The 14,995-nt window shown below is 41.0% G+C and overlaps 1 long non-coding RNA gene across 3 annotated transcripts in view; it reads left to right on the forward strand.

Moving 5' to 3' along the window:
• Positions 1–14,995, forward strand: part of LOC117265980 (uncharacterized) — a 145,408-nt gene that overhangs the window by 59,970 nt on the left and 70,443 nt on the right. For all 3 annotated transcript variants that reach the window (XR_004502464.2, XR_004502465.2, XR_013492221.1), the window contains exon 3: positions 14,218–14,354. This is a non-coding gene — a long non-coding RNA (uncharacterized LOC117265980). The remainder of the gene's footprint in view (positions 1–14,217; positions 14,355–14,995) is intronic.

The following is a 14,995-nucleotide window of genomic DNA, read 5'->3' on the forward strand; positions in this document are numbered from 1 at the left end:
TTCTTTCCTGACGCTCACCAAGATCTAAGACAGGAAGCTTTTTACTTATTTCACAAATAAGAAACAATAAATTGTGAAAACAATAACGCCTCCACAAAATAGCATTTTACGTCTTGTGTGTGATTTATCCTGGCTTCACATGGGTAGAGGAAATCTCTGCTCATCGCTTGGCTAATTTATACAATGTAAAATGCCATAGGCTTGTGCTAATAACATTAGCATCTTATATTTATTTAAAGAATGTGTTTAGTATAAGCCAGTTGTTTTGTCAGTGAACCTTGTGAGTTGTAATGGAGCTGTATTTTTTAACATTACCTTTGTTAAATGTTGCTGTTGCCCCAGGCTTCATATGAGTAGAGGAAAAGTCTGCTAGCCGCTAAGCTAATTTATACAATGTAAAATGCCATAGGCTTATTCTAATAAAGTTAGCATGTTGTATTTGTGGGGAAAATGTGTCCAGCAAAAGACAAGTGTCTGTGCATCCTGTGAGTTATAGTGAAAGTTATAGTGTATTTGAAATTGTCACTATTAAGCCATGCTTAATGTGTGTTTTGTGTGTGTTTTGAATCAACACAACTTTACAGCACTTCACAGAAACCCCACTGTCGACTAGAGTTTTGGAGGTGTAACTGCTGGGTGACTCTGCTCTGCATAGAGCTAATGTACAAGTATAAATCGCACTTAACACATAATAGCTGTAATGTTAACATAATTGCTAGGAGACAGGGTTGTGCATACACATGCAAATAGGTAGCAACTTTGAGTCTGTAAGCCTTGAGTGCTCAATTGAATGTGTGTTGGTGTGCTTTCCCATAGGTCAGTCTTTTTGTCTTCTGCCAACAGTCCAGTCGGGGTAGTGTGCGTTGCTCTCCTAATTCATACTTTAAATGCCGTGTCTGTGGTGCAGTTTTACAGTATGACTATAATGAATGTATTAGGATTTTATTGAAAATTTCTGAAGGCAATTGCTCAGTTGCAGTGACCATAAAGTGCAACTATGTTTAGATCTTTTGCATGCTTGTTGAGAATTCACATTTGTGATAATTATTTGAATTAATATCCTCACATTTCACTCAAAGCTTATTTTTTTAAACTGGAAACTCTGTGCTATTATTGTGATTTACACTTATTACATGCCTACGTTTATCCCATATAACTCTTCCACATTACATGACTCATTTTTTTTTTTTTTGACTTTTGATTACTGTGCCAGTTACTGTGCCACACATTTGAAAGTCTGATTTATAAAACACTGTGGCTATTCTAGCAGAAAATGGACCATATTACACTTCTTTTTTTTTTTTGCAGTGGTGATCATTTGTAATTATGTTAGCGCACCACTCATGGAGAAATGCAGAAAAAACAGCTGTCTGCACCATAAACTAACTGTTGGCTAACAGTAAACCCTCCCTGTTAAAATCCATTATTTTTATCCCCTGAATACTGTCATTATCCTAACAACACTGAACAAACTGTCTCTCACTCAACCCAGCATCCCTCTTTAGCCAAAATCAGTATTAGTTTTCCACCACTGTCCCTGGGCATGTTCTGGCTCAATAATCCGGGGCATATTCTAAGATCCTTAACCCAGCAGAAAGCTTTGTTTTTGGGCTTTAGTCCAGCTCTGCTCTTGGGAGGTCCAACAGCTCCTCCAAACCCCCTCCAGTCATTTTTTTGGCGTGAAGGATTTTTATTTTCAATCACGCTGTCCCAATCCCCGGGACAATTAGAGGTCGTCACAGAGCAGTTTATAGAAAGAGCAGAGCAACAGAATGTTGTTTTGGAAAGTTGTAATGGTCCCTTGTGTGAGTGAATAGGCTTGGAACAGCAACATTAAAAAAAGAGACTTGTACAATACAGAAACCGAAATAGGTTGCTTATCTTTTAATAATTTTTACTTACCGGAAAATCTTGTTTATCCAAATCCCCCGGGAGAGGTTGTCCAAGAAAATTAAATGTTCTGCTGTGACATTCATTGAAATTCCTCACCGGGTCTTATTCAAACTCCCAAATTTGAATAGAGTGTATTTTCATCTTCCTATTGCTTGTGCTCATTATCTCCATTCAATCCAGGAGTAACATCAGAGATCTGAAGCTCTCACACACATAGGCTTTACAGCATCCAACAGTGCTAATAAATTGTTACCATCTGTCACATTAATGCTTGCAGTGTAGAATGTTTGTTGAGAAGACAGCTACGTCTCTGTCCTTGAGTCATTATTCATCCTCCAACTCCATGTAGATGTCCATTTGAGACTGCACAGTGTGTGCTACACTGAAGATTCAACACGACTGGTGCAACAGATTCCTCACATTCTTCCTGACTGAGAAAATGTGGCCTACATTTCATCATTGAATATTTGTTTAAGACCAGCAAATTAAGAAAGAGACAGACCATTAATCTGACATTATCCACTTAACATCAGCCAGTGTTCCTCAGCAGGCATTAATCAAATCTATTAAGCACTCAACATGACGGTTTACTGCAGCAGTCTGTAAGATTTAGGGTGAATTTGCAGCGTCTGGTGGTGAGCACTGCAGATTGCAACCAGCTGAAACTTCTCCCGGTTACAATTCCTTTAGTGTTGATTGTTCAGAATATTTTACTGGATGCTGAAGTATCCGCAAAGGTCTCTTCCTCTCCAAAACAACCAAGACACTTGATTAAAAGTGGTAAAAACTGAATAAAGCAGCTTCACTCCAACCGCGTCACATATTGACATTTGGTCATAGACTTTCCACGTCCAGATACGACTTGAAAGGTACCCTGGGTGGGTTGGTTGTTAACGTTCTGGGACGCTGTGTCAAGTTATGCCTGTTACATGCATTGTCTCCTTTTGAAATACACTTCCCTTTTCACAGGAAATTTACCATTTACATATTGTCTCTTTCAAAATAAACGCACTACATCAAACATCAAACGCACGTGGTTGGGTTAAGGCAACACAAGCATGTGATTAGGTTTAGTAAAAAAGAAAAGGGTTTGGGTTTATAATCTTGTGGGATGTGAATACTGCTCTTTCGGGTGAAAGCTGGTGTTTGTTGGACCCATCCACCAACCATCCAACCCTCACTGACTTTTGCCACCTTAACTTTCGTTCTTGTCCCACCACATTTGCCCTTGACACCGCTGAGCGCCGTTCAACTACAACGGTGACCAGCGGCGTATCATGCTGACGTTAAAGGATGGCTTTTTTCGTCAGTGTCTGACGTCACAAGTCACTGACCAAGCGCCGGATTTCGATGACTTTGGAGGAAACCGGGTTGGAATTTGTGGCATTTAGTGGTCAGAGTGCAACCAGCTTAAATCTTCTCCCGGTTACAATTCCTTCAGTGTTCATTGTTTAGAAGGTTTCACCGTCTGCTGAATTATCTACAGAGGTCTCTTCCCCTCCAAAACAAATGAGTCATTTGATTAAAACAGATAAAACTCTGCATAAAGCAGTTTCATGTTACAAATCAGTGTTTTTCCTATGTTGTTTGTCACATCGCAGACTGGCTGCTTGCCTAGTACCTTCTAAAATGTGCTCACCTATTGTCTCTCATAACTAAATGTATCCTCATCTTATTTCTAAACCAGATGTTCAGGAGGCTTTTCATGGGCCCTGAATTATTGACAAAGGTCTCTTCCTCTCCAAAACAAACAGATTAGGTGATAACAACTGGTAAAAGTACTGAATCAAGCAGTTTCATGTTACAAATCAATGTTTCTCCGATGTTGTTTAGTATGATGGCGATGCGCTGCTGGCTTAGCATCTAGTTCACCTTATTTTCTCTGATAACGTAAGATCTAGATGTTCAGGAGGTTTATACTAGGAGCTGAATTATCCACAGAGGTCTCCTTCTCTCCAAAACAAATGGATCCTGTGATTTCATGGTGAAAACACTGAAGAAGGAGTTTCATGTTAGAAAATCTCTCTTTTTGCAACACTTTCGTCGTCGTGGGGGGGCTGTTGCCAATATGATAGCACAAAAGAGTGAAAATGTGAATGACCCTATCTCGGGCCAGTGTGTCGTTTGTCTGTTTTGGGCTACTGTAGAAACACAGCAGTGCAACATGGTGGTCTCTGTTGACAAGGACCTGTTTGCTATCTCACTAAAAATGGCTCATTCTAGGGTAACCGTTCCATTTCTGCCAATATATTCCCCTAAATCCTACACACTGGACCTTTAAAAATAACACTGGTGCACTCAGCCACCTTTTGTTTGTGCATGTGATTCCTGCAAGCAAACTAAACAGTGCTCTGTCTCCCTCTCTCTCTCTCTTCCCCATTATCTTGTCAGCATGAGGTCATTGTCTGGTCCAAGCCCAGTGATGTCATTTCCTTCATAAACAAGTCCAACTTCCTCTCAAGGGTCTATATCAGCTGAGCTTATCCTGTGAATGCCCCAGTGGGATTTGAGTTCACTTCAGAGTGACCTTCCCTCCCCCACATACTGCTAAACTCTCTGTTACTGTTTATTCATTTTGTCCAGCATGAAACTATATTTACCCTGCACCATACTGTGTTTGGTTCTACAGTGCTTGACACAATAGCAATATGCTGCTGGTGTGCTGTAGAACTGCATTAGGCCAGTTTTGTGAGTCAGATGTTATCCCTGCATGTATCTGTAGAGTCTACTTTAGTTGCCCTGACTCACAGTGCAGATTAACTGAGTGAAAGTACATGACTATGCACTCGGGTTGGTGGGGCAGTGGTGTTTGGTTTTTACAGCAGTGTGGATCAAGTGAGCAACCGCAACCTACACTGATGTCAAACAGGCACCACAGTATGTGGAATTCTACAGCTTCACTTTGACCATTTAAAAGAGCCCTGCGCTCCTGCAGATGTATTCAAGAGCAGATTGTAGTTCTGCAAATCATCAAGGTAAGGGGAATGGATATGAAATCATTTTTTTGAAGGGTTGGGGGAGTTATGGAGTGAGGCACAGCTGTAGCCTGCCTGCAACAACATGGGCTGGGTTACTGTATTCAGCCAAGGTAATCATAATCTAGATGAGCTTTAAAGCTGATGGTTGCTGGTGGGGGAAAAAGGGACGTGTTTCCTTTGCCAAACCCCCACCTCACCGTGCTTCTCAGGGAAGGTTGATATGGGTTAGGAGTTTAAAACCGCTACACACCCATGTGTTTTAACAGTTCTCCACCACATGTGTTATCAGCTGAGCCACGAATGTGGGAAAGCCCCGCAGGCAGAATGACATCATGCCCTGTGTAAAACTAGATATAGACTAACACACAAGGGTGTAACTGGGAAAATGAAGGAAATGGGAGAGATTGTTGAAAACAGCCGAAACCAATGGAAACAAACAAAGATTAAAATGCCCACAAACTGTGAAGGCATGACTCTCAGTGTCAGCTTTACTGTGCACTATTTAGAAAGGTGCAAAACTACACTGAAGCAGGGGTGATAGCTGTAATGGGTGTTACATTTGAATTCCAGTAAGAGTTCTGAACCTCTGAACAATGCAACAGTAGCATCCTTTACAGTATGACAGCAATGTTGACATTCTGCCCTGTATTGATGTCTTTTACCATGAGGTGGCTAAAGATATTGATTTTCTAGCTTCAGATTGATTTCTTTTGCGTGTGCTAGCCCTTTAAAAGCTCTGGCACAGTCAGCTGTTTAGTGTTGAAATGTTTTAACAGTTAGAGCTTCTCTGCATGTGTTATCAGTTTAGCCATAATGAGCAAGAAGACCAGTGGCAGAGTGACATAATTTATAGTTTAGAACTAACACACGGGTGGAACTGGAAAATAGCAGGGAATCTTTGGAAATAAGTGAAAATTAAAAAAAAAAAGAAGAAAGACTGGAAACAATGGAAACAATGATGGCCACAGTTTGTCTGGCTTTTTGCACGGCTGCATGATGATACACAGTTATTCACTCACAGTTAGACTTGAGCATGTTGAAGTAATTGCTTTTGATGATAATACAAACACTGAGCGCAGTGTCTCATCAGTGCTGAGTAGGGCAATAAAGGATGGACTGCCTCTTTAGCACTGGAGCCTACTGTTTAAACATAAACATGTGGGCTCTTTACAGAACAATACCAGTAATGACAAATCATCCTAATTCTTTTGCTTTCTTTCAACATGTCAGCTCACTGTTGAGAGCGAAAGAGCTGGTACTGCATGTTCTTACTCAGCTTTTAGAGGAAGGAACTACTTTGAAAACTAAAAAAGGACTATATTTTAGCACACCTATAACTCAGCATAAACTATATTGACACCACATCATAAATCAAATACTTAGCAAATAATAATAAACACCCTTTCAGAAGAGACATGTTTCCACCCAGGGGTCAGCAAACCTATAAAAGAGCCATTTCTGGCCAAAAAATAAAATCTGTCTGGGGCCACAAAATAATGATAGTAAGGCAACCTGTTAAGTCTGGATTAGCCTATCAGCACTATTACAGTCATAGGTCTAAATGAGTATTTCTAAACATTTTTTTACTGTATAAAACAATGGACATAGCTACTGTGACATCACTCACTGGTTTGCGGACTATCATTTTGAAGCCTCGAGTTTGACATTTCAGCCTTCCCCATCTTCGTTCTTTGGAGACAGCCTGTAACTCAAGACTTTAAGTTTTAATAAAATGTAAATGGGTGGGTCATATAAAAATTCACCCCTGTACAGTTGGGAAATTAGCTTATTAACTTTTTTTTTTTTTGGACCAGGCTGTAAACGTTTTTTTATGCTGTAAAGTTAGGCATTTTAACATGGTGGTCTATTGGGATTGACTCTCTTTTGGAGCCAGCCTCAAGTGGCCATTAGAGGAACTGCAATGGGCTATTTATGATGACAAATACGACAAATCTGTCCACGCAAAATTAAATTCTCTATTCTCCTCCAAGCGTTTTCCTTTGTTGGATTCCGAATCCATAGCTAGCCACCACTATTGAGGTTTGACAGAATTCAAAGGGAAAATGTGCCAGGCGATAGATGTATGATGCACATTTTTATTGGAAAATATAAGAATTACTTTAGGCCTACAAAAATTATAAATTAAACTTAGAAAATATTACTGTTATTGATTTCCACAAACACCCTTTTTGATATTTTTTGGTGAGCAAGGCAACACAATTGTCCACAGACACTAGCTACCAAGCTCTGTTGGCTCGTTTTTGACAATACAGGAAGATGATGTTAGTGGTGATTTCGGAAATACTCATTCTGAGTGCCAGAGGGAACTCTGACACAAACTGGACCGTACCTTAATTCGGAGCGCTGTCTGAATGTACCGTTCGGTCATCCAGGGCACCGCACTCTCTCTGATTACCTTAACCTTTCGTTAATTCATACAGAAATATAACACTAGTGTAGAGCATCAGGCTGAATTTATCAACACACTATGTCAGGTCACTCACTCTCCAGGACTGCAAGTCTTACTTGAATAAGTAAACACTAACTAATGGGACCAGACTGGCCGAACCGTACACTCTCTCTCAGTGGATCGATGATTTGGCAGGACTGCTGAAGGTGGGATGGTTGGCTTTGTGGTTGATTACTATGCCAGTCTTATGGCTTATGATTTCCTCCATTTTGTTTTGCTATCATCAATCAATATCAAAGCCACTGGGAGTCAAAAAACAGGGTCTATAGACCTGCATGTGGCCCCGAAGCTGCAGGTTGCCTACCCATTTTAACTGATGATGCAAAAACTGCCACCTATGCCAGCAACTTTCCAAAATGTAGTGTATATAGTGTTTTGTATGTGTTATCAGATGATGTAATATTGCAGAAGGCATTAATACATTCCTGTTCCTGTTACAGTATTACTCAGTATAAGCATTCCCAGAGCAGAAATAAATGATATCATTATAGTGTATTAATATCATGTGGGCCCAAATTACATTATCAGCTTACTAAATTCTTTATCCATTCAGACTGCAATCATTTCACTCCGGTTTGAGTGTGTTTAAAAAAAAGATTAGAAATATGGTAAGTGGATATGATTTTTTCGTGAACACAGGAAGACCAACACATCATTTTATAATTTAAAGTAAACTTAATTTCCCCTCCAACGTTTGGTGTATTAATGATATTAATATTAATAGAGACATTACTGAGGACATAGCAGCGCCTCCCCCACTCAACAAGTTTTTTTTGATCAAAAGAGGTAAATCAGCTGAAGTCATATGAGCGCTGCTTTTTCCTCTACAATTTTACTAAGCGACAAGTGGTGAACTGCTCATGTTGTTAAACTAAAAAGGAAAAGGCTTCAGGGAACATTACATCATCATCATCATCGCCACCACCATGACCACTGCACTGACCAGCACCATGATCACCACCACCGCTCTAACCACTACCACCACCACCATCATCATCATCATCATCGTCTCCCAGAGCTCAGTGCACCAGCATAATAACTCAGAGAGCTAGAGCCCTGTTGGAAAGATGACATCATTCTTTTTTCCCCCTCTATAACTCTCCAGGGTACAACTTGACAGAGCTGAAGAGCAGGGAAGTAGTTTTGTAAATGATGTGATGTGTTGGCATCTTTGCAGGAATTGTCAGCTGCTTTGCCGTCTACAGCTCACAGAAAAGGCCCTGTAGGAAAGTTGACATCATTCTCATGCTGCAGAACAATAACTGGCATCTCTAATCCTCTGACATAAAATTGACATATGTCTGGAAGAGGGGAGATATATGACAACAATGGAAATCGTTGGCCCTTCTGCAGGAACCGTCAGCTGTTTGGCGTTCTGGAAATAAATGGAAAGGATTGAAGTGTTTTAGCAGAGCAGCAGACTTGCCAGAGACACAGTCCATGAACTGTGACTGTAAGGGTTCAAACCCTCCTTGTGAAATGCTGTCACACATCTCGGTGCGATGTTCCAAGTGTATCTACACTGTAATGTCTAAAATCGGTTAATAACCCTCTGGAGTGTGACTTCAGTCTGCCCTTGGGCTGAATGACATAATTCCCAGACACTGGGTGCACAGTGTAAAACTTAAAACTGATATTAAAAAAGGGGAAATGAGAAGGTTGAAAGCATCTGTAAAATCATAACCACATTGGAGAGCTCAAGGTTGAAAATCTAAAACCATCATGTTTGGATCTAAACACAGAGTGCTAGGCCTCCTCCACCCTCCAAATGGTTTTGATTCGAGGAAGTGGATTTGTGAAACTTGGAAGCAGGGATTCATCTGCCGTAAGTGCTTGAGGGAATCATTCAGCTATGTTTAACTAAAACCAAAAGTGCTACAGGCAAAATGAGTTGAATCCTGCTGGCTGGGGTAATTCTCACTGACTTAAATGGTAGTGTGTTGAACTCCCCTGGTGGATTAGCACCCTGAAAGTGGCAGCATGGTGGGAAATGATGACCGCAGCGCTAGAAAGGTGTGTGTTTGTTAGCTGTCAGCAGTTTCCTAAGGAGAGAAAGAGAGAGGGTGTGTGTGTGTGTGTGTGTGTGTGTGTGTGTGTGTGTGTGTGTATTTTTGGTAGATGATGTGCCACAGGAAAAAAATGCCAAATGCCCAAAATGCCTGAGACACACTCATGCATGCGCCTACACACACAACTACAGAAAGTGGTGTGTTTTCACAGAGGGATGACAGCTAGGTGATGTCATCGTGCTTAAATCTGGCTCTGGCAATATGCATCAGTTAATGTGTCAGCATGGGGTGTGTGTGTGGAAGTGTGTACACATGGATGTTGCTACCACAGTGACTATCTACTGTATGCCTGTCACTGTTATTGATTTTATAGAAGCCATTTTAATCAGAAAATACAACACGTGCCTTCCATCTGAGTCATACATAAAGCACACAATATGTGTCAGTGCCTCATTTTTCTTTTCGTGTGTGGGTCTTTGAGTCATTTGTACCCACTTACAAAAACATGCTGTATTAGGCTAATTGCTCATTTTAACATTGTTCCTTAGTGCAGTTCCTCTAATGACCACTAGAGGCTGACTCCAAGAAAACTCCTTCTGTGCTGAAGTGGTTGAGAGGGATCCCCACTTCTGTCTTGTCACACAAATCAAGATTTTACATAATGTGGGGTTCACACTTCACAATATTTTTGTCTGTTCCAACTGTCACTCTGTCAGATTAGGTGATTGTGGAGTCATCAAATCGTGACTTGGCCGAAACACACGAGAGACTATACGTTGGTCTGTGACCAATCATCCCTGGTCGTCTTTCATGACGTGCATGATGTCATCGGCTTATTGTCCTATTTTATTACTATCAGTCACTGTGTCTGTTCATGTCCCAGCCAAAACATTATTGTAGTAATGTAAAAATCAGAACCAGATGGCAGGAGCTACATTTGAAGCACCACATGCAAACTATGCAAGTCACTGAATCCTCCACCACGAGTTCCTGCAAATGTTTTCACAATAAAAGGATTCTCTCAACTGAAATTATAATGGGCTTTTAATGTTAAATAGCTACAGGAAGTGTTGAGTTTGAAATGATGATGTGATGCATTAACAAGGCAAACAGGATTGGATTAAAAATAAAAATAGGAAAAATACGGAGGGAATAATAAATAAAGGCCAGTTTCTAATGTACTCTGCTTGAAATGAAGTTTATTACCTTATATCTTCCATTATAAAGAAATAACATTCTTTGCTAGCCTGACGCTAATGGGAGTACTCACCGGGTTGCGGTGCCTCTGCTGTTTCACGCCATCACTTTTCCTTTTTTACTTTGTCGTGGTAACATCCCTAGAGGAAATATCAAAAAGGCTGGGGTGTTGTTGACATATAGTTGTCCATGGCAGCATATCGCTCTGTGTTTCTATTGGTCAAAGTGACGGCTGTGACGGGAGACATCGCGTCACCACACAAAGAAAATCAAACATGCTAGACTTTCTGTCAGGACGTCATGAGGCGTCCCAGACATGGCGTCTGTTTTCGTCTACTGTGACACCCTACATGAGATAAAACAATGGATTATCATGTACGACTCTCACGACACCATACAACACTGCATCAGGCTTGAATTTGGCTGATATTGTGTTGTGTGAATGTGGCATGACGCATGGAGGTCTCAACAGCAACATTTACTTCTAATGTTTGTCTTGGAGGGGATTTAGAACAATAGTTTGACAGGTTGCTGTTGTTGCTCGCTAGTCACTCAAACCAGGCCTCACTGTATTTCAGTAAATTTTGATTATGTTATTTATGCTTCTAATACACTGGTACTTTATTAAAATGCTGACTGCATTGAAAGGTTGAATTATACGTGTTAGCTTTGTGGATTGTCTCTTCCTGAGCTAGAAGTCTTGATCATTACGCACTACTGGTAAAGATGACGAGGTCACAGCGGCATACAGCATACCATGACTGTCGGTAAAATTGGGACAGTCAATCCTCTGTCTACATGTGCTGCCTCTTTGTGAGGCACACACAGTACTGGGTGGCCACATTTATCATCCAATTCAATTGAAGCAACATTTCATAAACATACCGTGTGGCTCTGTATCTTTTGTTTGACAGGGTCATCTTGTGGGTTCTCCCATGATCAGTGAGAAAGATGAGTAACCCCTTTCATTGCTGGGACCGCTGGATATTGCTAACCCCACACAAAGGCCTGCAGGCATTTAAGCTCTGAATCACTGATTTAAATGAATCAGTCAGAGAGACAGAGTGGCGAGCTATAGTAATGAGAGCAGTTTGGAATTCTCATACAAGTAGGACACAACATGCTGTGAGGTTGAGTCAGTCCTCTGAGGGGTGATGGCATCACCGTCTATATAATGGAAATCCTAAGCCTCAAGTGTGCTGTATACCTTAGACTTGCTTTAGATGTGTTCTCAGGCTCAATGTAGCTCAGTGTCTGACTCACGTGAGTCATGCTGATGTCTAAAGAGGACACATTGTGTATTGTGCGATTGAATAAATAAGGAAAGGAGTCCCCTGAATCAGTAGCGTCCTACAAACCACGTGACTCATTTGCCAAAGTCCATAACGCAACTTCCTCATATGAGATCTGAAAACATGATGTGGGAAACTACAGTATGTCTGGTGCTTTGAGCTCTAGACTCACACAGAGACAAGAACGTGTCATGTTTGATAAAGCTTTAGCTGATGGCATCTGAAAAGCAGAAATTTCACAGTGAAAGGGGAACACCCCCTAAATTAAGAATTCCAGTATGTTATTTCCAGGGCCTAGGAAAGTTCAATTAATACCTGTAGACATCAGCTACTCACTCAAAGCCAGAAGCAGAGAAGAAGTCTCAAACTTGTGATGTCATAGGGTATAAAGTCTGGGGCTGCCCCATAGACAGTGAATGGGAGACTGATTTTGTGGACAATGTTTGTTTTCTTTTTTATACCTGAACAACCTTTCATCTGTTGTAATGGTCTCAGTTCTGAAACCGAAAATGTAACCATGAAGTCCCAATCACTGCGGCGTCATGCTAAAAAAAAACTTTCGGTTAGACTAGTGGAGAAATGCAAAATCTGCAAACTTGTTTATTTTTGTTGTCATTTTCAGCCATAACTTTAACATTAAATGCATATAGTGAAAGAAAGTGGTCCGACCAGTGCCGTGCACAGACTTTTTGAAGGGCAGGGGCGAAAAGAAAAAAAAGGGCACATACAGCGCATTCTCGCCACTGAAGAGGGCACTAAGTTCCGCGTGTTTTCGAGGGAACTTTGACATGTTTATATGTTATACAAATGGCACATTATATAGCCTTAAAACAGACTAACTAGACAGGCTACTCAAGTTAGTGCGTTTTGGCTCCCAAGAGGGCATTTTGGCTGCCAAGAGGGCACTTTAGCAAGCGTTTCGGCTCCCAAGAGGGCATTTTGGCTGCCAAGAGGGCACTTTAGCAAGCGTTTCGGCTCCCAAGAGGGCATTTTGGCTGCCAAGAGGGCGCTTTAGCAAGCGTTTTGGCTCACAGGAGGGCACTTTAGCGTGCGTTTTGGCTCCCAGGAAGGCACTTTAGCGCGCGTTTTGGCTCCCAAGAGGGCATTTTGGCTGCCAAGAGGGCACTTTAGCGTGCGTTTTGGCTCCCAAGAGGGCATTTTGGCTGCCAAGAGGGCACTTTAGCGTGCGTTTTGGCTCCCAGGAGGGCATTTTTGCTGCCAAGAGGGCACTTTAGCACGCCTTTTGGCTCCCAGGAGGGCACTTTAGCGCACGTTTTGGCTCCCAAGAGGGCACTTTAGCATGCGTTTTGGCTCCCAGGAGGGCATTTTTGCTGCCAAGAGGGCACTTTAGTGCGCGTTTTGGCTCCCAGGAGGGCACTTTTTATGTACTGTGTTGCCTTGCTAGTGTTTTAAATAAACTAAATCTAACAACATGGAAGAGCAATGTACTGCTGTGGATTGGGGTCACAGCAAAATATATTTTAGCCACCTAAAAAATCAATATCTGTGATAATCTGAATATTTTCCCGACCTTACCATACACACTAACTGATGGAGGTAGCGGTGGACGAGCAACTGTTCGAAAATGACTGTTTTAGTGAATGGAGGCTGGTGGCTTTGAGGTAGTGGCTTTGATTACCCATTGGAAAAAACATGTCTGACGGCAAGGTAAAGTGTTTAAATATTCTAAATACAAGATACACTTACACTGATATTGATTTTTTTTTTTTAGAGGGGCTTTTTTGCTGGCTAAAAACGAAACCAATTCAGGCTGTGTTTGCAGAGCAGAGTTGTTCATGTTCAATAATATTTTTGGACTGTCTTAGACCATAGGAATAACATGTATGAATTTTAAAATGGTAGTCCCCCCTCAAGTATTGGAAAAGGAGTTACCTTGAAATCCATGGAGCAACATGTTTTTAATCCGTATTTGTATTCAGGGTTTTTACAATGGGTTTAGTTGTTTTAATGCTCAGGAAGAGCTGGGAGTGTTTGATTCAGATAGTGAATGTAAATCAAACTTCAGCATGTGACCAGATGGTGACTGCAGGGCCTCCATGTGATTGAAAGGTCACCTGAAGCCCTCACCTAATCATTTCTCGGAATCCCTCTCTGTTGCATCCCACACACACCCACACACCGTTGGACTCGTCTTCCTTCCTGAGGAATGACAATGCTTCCTTGTTTATGCAGTTACCATAAAAACACAATCAGCCACAAGTCAACACTGACTGACTCCAAACAAGCTGGATTATTGCTCTAATTAAGCTTTAATAAGCCCTTATTAAACGGCCGCAGGCCTCGTTAGGCGGTTCATTAAGTCATTTCATCCTTTTATTCCTTCATTAAGTCTCTTTTCTTCTCTCTTTTCTTCTCAGGGAGTGTGGGAGTGGTGAGGTCTGGGAGATCACGACCTTAATTCTCTCCAAGACAGACGGTTTAATTAACACTGGAGGAATCCTCGCCAGCTCCAGACCTCTACAATGGGAATGTACAGGGGAATTGGATTGCCAAGGTAAGGCACTAATCTAATGTGTTTTTTACTGGCAATATACACTAATAACCTTTTAAATTACAGCTAGCGTGGTCCCTGCATTTATGATGTAATTAGATGGTGATATTGAATGCATAAAAAAATAAAATAAATTCTGAATATGCATGTAATATAGCAGTGTTTTAAAGAAAAGCCTGATAATGAACAACAGTGTATTAATTTAATGTGGGCACAGTTTGTATAATTTATTTCACAAGACTCCAACATGAGGAATTTAAGTAAATGTACAAATATCTAGCAAGGCCAGCTATTGCATATTGAACAGCTACTGTATGTGCTGGCCTGGAAGATATAAAACTATTCTAAGTAACTGACAGAAGGAAATTGCAACAGAGCTTCTGCTTCAATAAGCATCCAGCCACGGCTATGTGCAGAGACACTGACATTTTAGCTGTTTTCAAGAAGTTCAAAATGATACTTCAACGCTGCCTGCGTGTGAGTTGTTTACAGTTAGAAACAGGAAATGTTGACCTATTACCTGTTTCATAAACCCACAAAACCAAGTCTGATTGTGAAAGTGAAGAGAATTAGACTATTCTCACAGTTTGAAAGCAGCCTGAGTTGGCTTATCAGAATTTTTTTTATAAATGTTTGACAAATAA

This window comes from Epinephelus lanceolatus, chromosome 10 (assembly GCF_041903045.1).
Source record: "Epinephelus lanceolatus isolate andai-2023 chromosome 10, ASM4190304v1, whole genome shotgun sequence".
NCBI lineage: Eukaryota > Metazoa > Chordata > Actinopteri > Perciformes > Serranidae > Epinephelus > Epinephelus lanceolatus.